Source organism: Coregonus clupeaformis, chromosome 28, assembly GCF_020615455.1.
Source record: "Coregonus clupeaformis isolate EN_2021a chromosome 28, ASM2061545v1, whole genome shotgun sequence".
NCBI lineage: Eukaryota > Metazoa > Chordata > Actinopteri > Salmoniformes > Salmonidae > Coregonus > Coregonus clupeaformis.
In genome coordinates this window covers 32,385,675-32,392,431 of record NC_059219.1, presented here as the reverse complement: position 1 = coordinate 32,392,431, position 6,757 = coordinate 32,385,675, and positions in this window count along the sequence as shown.

The window sequence follows — 6,757 nt, the reverse complement described above, 5'->3', positions numbered from 1 at the left end:
GATACAATCCCTATTACTGCTCGTACAAAAACCTCCTGCACGTGGCAAGCTGAATTTCTTTAGACTGTGGTTCAAATAATTAACTCTAGTATGGTATGAATACTGTTCAGTCTTTGACCTCCTCCCTATAGGCTGTCTCATCGTTGTCGGAGATCAGGCCTACCACTGTTGTGTCATCAGAAAACCTAATGATTGTGTTGGAGTTGCGCTTGGCCACGCAGCCATGGGTGAAAGGGGAGTACAGGAGGGGACTAAGCACGCACCCGTGAGGGGCCCCCATGTTGATGATCAGCGTGGTAGATGTGTTGTTGCCTACCCTTACCACTTAGGGAATGCCCGTCAGGAAGTCCAGGATCCAGTTGCAGAGGGAGGTGTTTAGTCCCAGTGTCCTTAGCTCAGTGATGAGCTTTGTGGGCACGATGGTGTTGAACGCTGAGCTGTAGTCAATTAACAGTATTCTCAAATAGGTGTTCCTTTTGTCCAGGTGGGAAAAGGCAATGTGGAGTGCGATTGAGATTGTGTCTGTGGATCTGTTGGGGCGGTATGTGAATTGGAGTGGGTCCAGGGTTTCCGGGATGATGGTGTTGATGTGATTCATGACCAGCCTTTTAAAGCACTTCATGGCTACCAACGTGAGTGCTACGGGGCGGTAGTCATTTAGGCAGGTTACCTTCGCTTTCTTGGGCACGGGGACTATGGTTGTCTGCTTGAAACATGTAGGTATTACAGACTCGGTTAGGGAGAGGTTGAAAATGTCAGTGAAGACACTTGCCAGTTGGTCCGCTCATGCTCTGAGCACACGTCCTGGTAATCCGTCTGGCCCTGCTGCCTTGTGAATGTTGAACTGTTTAAAGGTCTTGCTCGCATAGGCTACGGAGAGCATGATCACGCAGTCGTCTGGTAGTCTCGCGTCACTGGGCAGCTCACGGCTGGGTTTTCCTTTGTAGTCCGTAATAGTTTGCAAGCCCTGCCACATCCGACGAGCATCAGTGCCGGCGTAGTAGGATTCAATCTTAGTCCTGTATTGACCCTTTGCCTGTTTGATGGTTCGTCTGAGGGCATAGTAGGATTTCTTATAAGTGTCCGGATTAGTGCCCCGCTCCTTGAAAGCGGCAGCTCTAGCCTTTAGCTCGGTGTGGAAGTTGCCTGTAATCCATGGCTTCTGGTTGGGATATGTACGTATGGTCACTGTGGTGACGACGTCGTCGATGCACTTATTGATGAAGCTGGTGACTGAGGTGGTATACGCCTCAATGCCATTGAATGAATCCCGGAAAATATTCCAGTCTGAGCTAGCAAATCAGACCTGTAGCGTAGCTTCCGCGTCATCTGACTACTTCCGTATTGAGCGAGTCACTGGTACTTCCTGCTTTAGTTTTTGCTTGAGAGCAGGAATCAGGAGGATATAATTATGGTCTAATTTGCTAAATGGAGGGCGGGGTAGAGCTTTGTAAGCGTCTCTGTGTGTGGAGTAAAGGTGTTTTTTTCCTCTGATAACTCAAAGCTGTTAGATCATATTCAGTAACTATCCCATGGGTTCTTTACTGCATTTTTACTCATTATTATTGTGTATCTCATGGAGAACCATGAACCCATTTATCTTCAAAAAGGTTCAAATCTGGCATCTTCCGAAACAGACTTTCTGATGCCCCTTGATATTTTTTGAAATGACTTTGTATGTTCAACAGAGTCCAAAAAATCTTAAACTTAATCTGGGCTTTTTCTTTAGGAGTAAGTATTTTGTTTCATTTCAAGCTAGAAAATACCTGGTTGAGACACTTTCTAGCCTTTGTTGGACTATGGTGATATTCTTGAATGTTCCAGGATCTTACCTGTACACACTAGACACTCTGCCATGATGCTCTTAGATTTGTAACAATCACAATATCTCTAACACATCACTGTACCTTATATCAGTTAGCAGGATGGCCAAACTTAACTGTGAGGCGACAGACTTACTGATACGTGTTTGTCTATGAGGACATCTTAGGGCAGCTGCCAATATATTTAAGTACTTTACTTACCCTGCATGGTCATGGACAATACCGGCCGAGATCCCAGAACTGTATTTCAGATCATGTTCTCAACTGAGTTTGGTGAGAGTTCTTTTGTACTGTGGTAATATTTGATATATGCTATATTATAAATACCTCACCTCGTAACAATGCAATTAGCCTATTAAATTGTTTTCTGATTCCGTAAGATTATTAAAATAGGCAAGAGACTACAGTTGAGTTAAAGTAATAGGCAATAAAGAAATGTCTGGATTCTATATACAAGTGTATTTAATTAACATTGTAAAATGAATGAAATGACATACAAGGCATAAAGCTTAAATTACTGTACATTAACAAGCATTACAATACATTATTCTAGGCATGAATACCTTAGAGTTACAAAGGATTAACAAGCGTTACAATACATTGTTACAATGCAAAGTATGAACAAAGAGATGCCTATGAAAGGAGAATTTATCATACAACCTTTCTCCATGGACTGGATACAGGATAAGAGAGAGATCAACAGATCTGACTTGTTTATATTTAAAATCAATTGTTGACCAATCCACAGACCAAACCGAAGGTAACAAAACCAAAATATCCAATCAGATCAAACCAGCCAACATCCTGTAGAGAGGGTCACATCTATGTGTGATGACCTGAGGGTGTGGGCTGGGAGCAGTAGATGTGACAGCATTCCTGAGACAATAAAAGCTTGCATAGAGTGTCATCAGAGTTCACTCTGAAGAACTACAAGTAACCCCATAAATCATACATCCATATAGATGGCATCAAAGTTATCCTCAGAGGACAAGTTGTAGATAGATACCAGACATGGACACCATAGCATTATTCTATCACACATTCCAGTAATCAGTTATGTGGATACTGTAGAGATACATGTTGGCCTCTTCACGGTGGAAGGGCTGACTGGTCCTTGGGTATTGTCCTTTGTTCTTTCCTTGTGTTCCTGGACATTTGCCCTGCGCACCCAGAGGTCATAGAGAACACATAAATGAGGGCCTCCACCCGGTTATGTAACCCTGCACCTTAGAGGCTGCTGCCCTATATACACAGACTTAAAATCACTGGCCGCTTTAATAATGGAACACTATTTCGCTACACCCGCAATAACATCTGCTAAACATGTGTATGTGACCAATAACATTTGTTTTGATTTGATTTGATTTGAGTATACACTTTTAGCTTTGCTGCCTGATCATCTTGGAACACTTTGCAAAAACATTTCAAATTTGATAATTTATTGTGATTGCTGATTTTAAATCCCAGATTGGAGGGCTGCTCAACAGCACCTCTTCAACCTCAGGAGGCTGAAGAAATTTGGCTTGGCCCCTCACAAACTTTTACAGATGCACCATTGAGAGCGTCCTGTCGGGCTGTATCACCGCCTGGTATGGCAACTGCACCGTCCGCAACTGGCAACATCACCGGGGGCACACTGCCTGCCCTCCAGGACATCTACAGCACCCGATGTCACAGGAAGGCCAAAAAGATCATCAAGGACATCAACCACCTGAGCCACGGCCTGTTCACCCCGCTATCATCCAGAAGGCGATGTCAGTACGGGTGCATCAAAGCTGGGACCGAGAGACTGAAAAACAACTTCTATCTCAAGGTCATCAGACTGTTAACTAGCCATCACTAGCCGGCCTCCACCCAGTACCCTGCCCTGAACTTAGTCGATGTCACTAGCCGGCTACCACCTGGTTACTCAACCCTGCACCTTAGAGGCTGCTGCCCTATGTACATAGACATGGAACACTGGTCACTTTAATAATGAAACACTGGTCACTTTTTATTATGTTGACATACTGATTTACACATTTCATATGTACATACTGTATTCTAGTCAAGGCCATCCTATTCAACTATTGTTAGATATTACTGCACTGTTGGAGCTAGGAATACAAGCATTTCACTACACCTGCAATAATGTCAGCTAAATATGTGTATGCGACCAATAAAGTTTGATTTGATTTACCCATTTTGTACTGTTTTAACTTCCATTCATTGTTATGTTTTGGTGTTGTGTCTCATGTGTATACTGTATGGATGCTGCTCTGTTGGCCAGAGCTCTCTTGAAATATGTTTTATCTCAATGTGACTTCTCAGGTTAAATAAAGGATAAATCAATCAAATGAAATCTTAAGATGCAGAGGAGATGCTGGGTTTTATGTATTGTAATGCTGGTCCACAGAGTCCCAGTGTGTCTGATCAGAGACACAGGAGAGGAGGGAGCTGAACTCAGTCAGGAACAGAGTAGCTGTCCTGCACAGTGGATCCCCTCTTTTCTCAGTGTCAGTCCAATAGTCCAATAGTCCAGTAGTCCAGTAGTCCAGTATTCAGTCCACACAGCTCACTGCACTAACACTACTCTCCCTGCAGGGGGCGACACATGGCCAATGATCCCTGGAAGGTGGAAACTGACTAGCAGTCCTCTTTTCCATATATATCAATATGTTACCATACCATATTACTATAACACTAATCAACAGACAACGTTATATATGTTCTTTAGTTACATTAATATTATTTTTTTCTTTATATTTTCACCAGTATTCATTATGGTATTGTCTTGCTAAACAACGTTGATAGTGATCATATGTGATAGCCTTTAAACCAATAATAGCATTGTATTTGTATTTATTTACATATTAATATGGACTTCTATGATTATTAGATGACAATTGTGGGATCAAGATCATCAGATTGTAATGGACTCTCAGTTCTAATCTGATGGATCCTTAGTGGTCTAAATTTACAGAATAATGTTGATGGGGAGAAGAACAGAATATTATTTGCATAGTGATGATGCTCTGCATAGACAGCACATGCTTCAGTGGTCTGGTAGTGTTTATATCCCTGTGAGTTTAACACTTCATGACTGAGAGCTGTCCTTCATGACAACAGAACCCACAACAACCATGACATTTATCACCATCTTCATCTGGACTCTTGCTTTCTGCTTTCAAGGTTAACATTTTCGGAATGTATTGTTGAAAATTAATTAAATCTACAGAAAGGAATAATTTGTATTGATGTTCATATTTATATTCAGAACTATTCATTACTATATGTAATATTTCATTCATATAAATGTTTTCATTCTATTTTTCAGAATCCAGAGGACAGATCACTGTGACTCAGACTCCTGCAGTGAAAGCTGCTCTCCCAGGACAGACGGTCTCTCTGAACTGTAAAACCAGCAGTGATGTTTATGCTGCAGGAAGCTCTTATCCCCGTCTAGCCTAGTATCAACAGAAACCTGGAGGAGCTCCTAAACTCCTTATTTACTATGCTAAAACACTTCAGTCTGGGACTCCATCTAGATTCAGTGGTAGTGGAACTCATAGTGACTTCACTCTGACCATCAGTGGAGTCCAGGCTGAAGATGCAGGAGATTACTACTGTCAGAGTGTACACTACCCCAACAGTGTCTGGGTGTTCACACAGTGATACAGAGCCGTACAAAAACCTCCCTCAGTCAGACTGCACAGTGACTGTACTGCTACAGCTGGGACCTACTGCAGGTGCTGAGGGGGAGGAGACAGTGACATGGAACACTGGTTAGTGACGAAACTTTGAGTAAAGTTAGAAACCATCGGTCAGATCATATGTTCTCCATCATCATCATCATCAACAGTATCATCATCATCATCATAATCATCATCATAATCATCATCACCACCATCATCATCATCATCATCATCATCATCATCACCATCATCACCATCACCATCATCATCATCATCAGCACCATCGTCATCATCATCATCACCATCATCATCATCATGTCATGGTTGTGACTCATTACATTTGTCATAGCCTGAAAGTGCACCTATAAATGTTATTTGGTGCTATGAAACATACACAATACCAGTCCATATTCAAGTGAGGTGATGTTACAGTACATAAGCCCCCCTAGATAAAAATCCCCATATTTACCTCTCAACCAAATATTGATGTGATCATCTAACATTATATTTTGATGAGCAGATTACTGACTGTTAGATTTGTGAATGATACATGAAGCTGGGCGCGAATATGAGCCATGTTTATGCACATATCCAATTCAAGTAAGATATCCATGTATTACTGATTACTTATTTATCTGTTATGTCTCCCTCCACCATAGAGGTAAAACCAGTCCACTCCCTAACATCTGGCCCAGTCCAGGGTATTTCAGACAGTGAAACTGTTCATCTGCTAGACTGGAAGCTATGGGAGTGAAACTGAGATTTCCGTAGACAGGGCTGGGTGGTTCTGCTTGTCCCAGAATAGAGCAGCACTGTCACCAGATGTTCACTCTGTCCCCAGGGGGTTGGAGGTAGAGAAGACTATATGACTATCTTGAAGCTGTGATACTGGTAATATTATGTGGATAACTTTTAAAACAAATGTAGCTAAACGCAGGTGTGATCACATGGGTGAGAATTGAAGATATCGATCAAATTTTCAATAGCATCAGATTACTGTCAAGCAGGTTAAAAACTGTTCCAAGAAAGATGAACAAAGAGCACCTACTACATGTGGCTAAACCTCTCCTGTTAATCTGTGTAAATAGTAGTATCTTGTGTTAGTATGAACTACTGGTTGATAACGATGTGGTTAGAACATAAATAACTAAGCAATGAGGTTTAGGTCGGATAGTTTTCAAAGAAACTGTGAATCAGGTTATATGCATGTATTTCTATATCACTCAACAACATTTAGGATTAACGTCTATTTGGATTTAT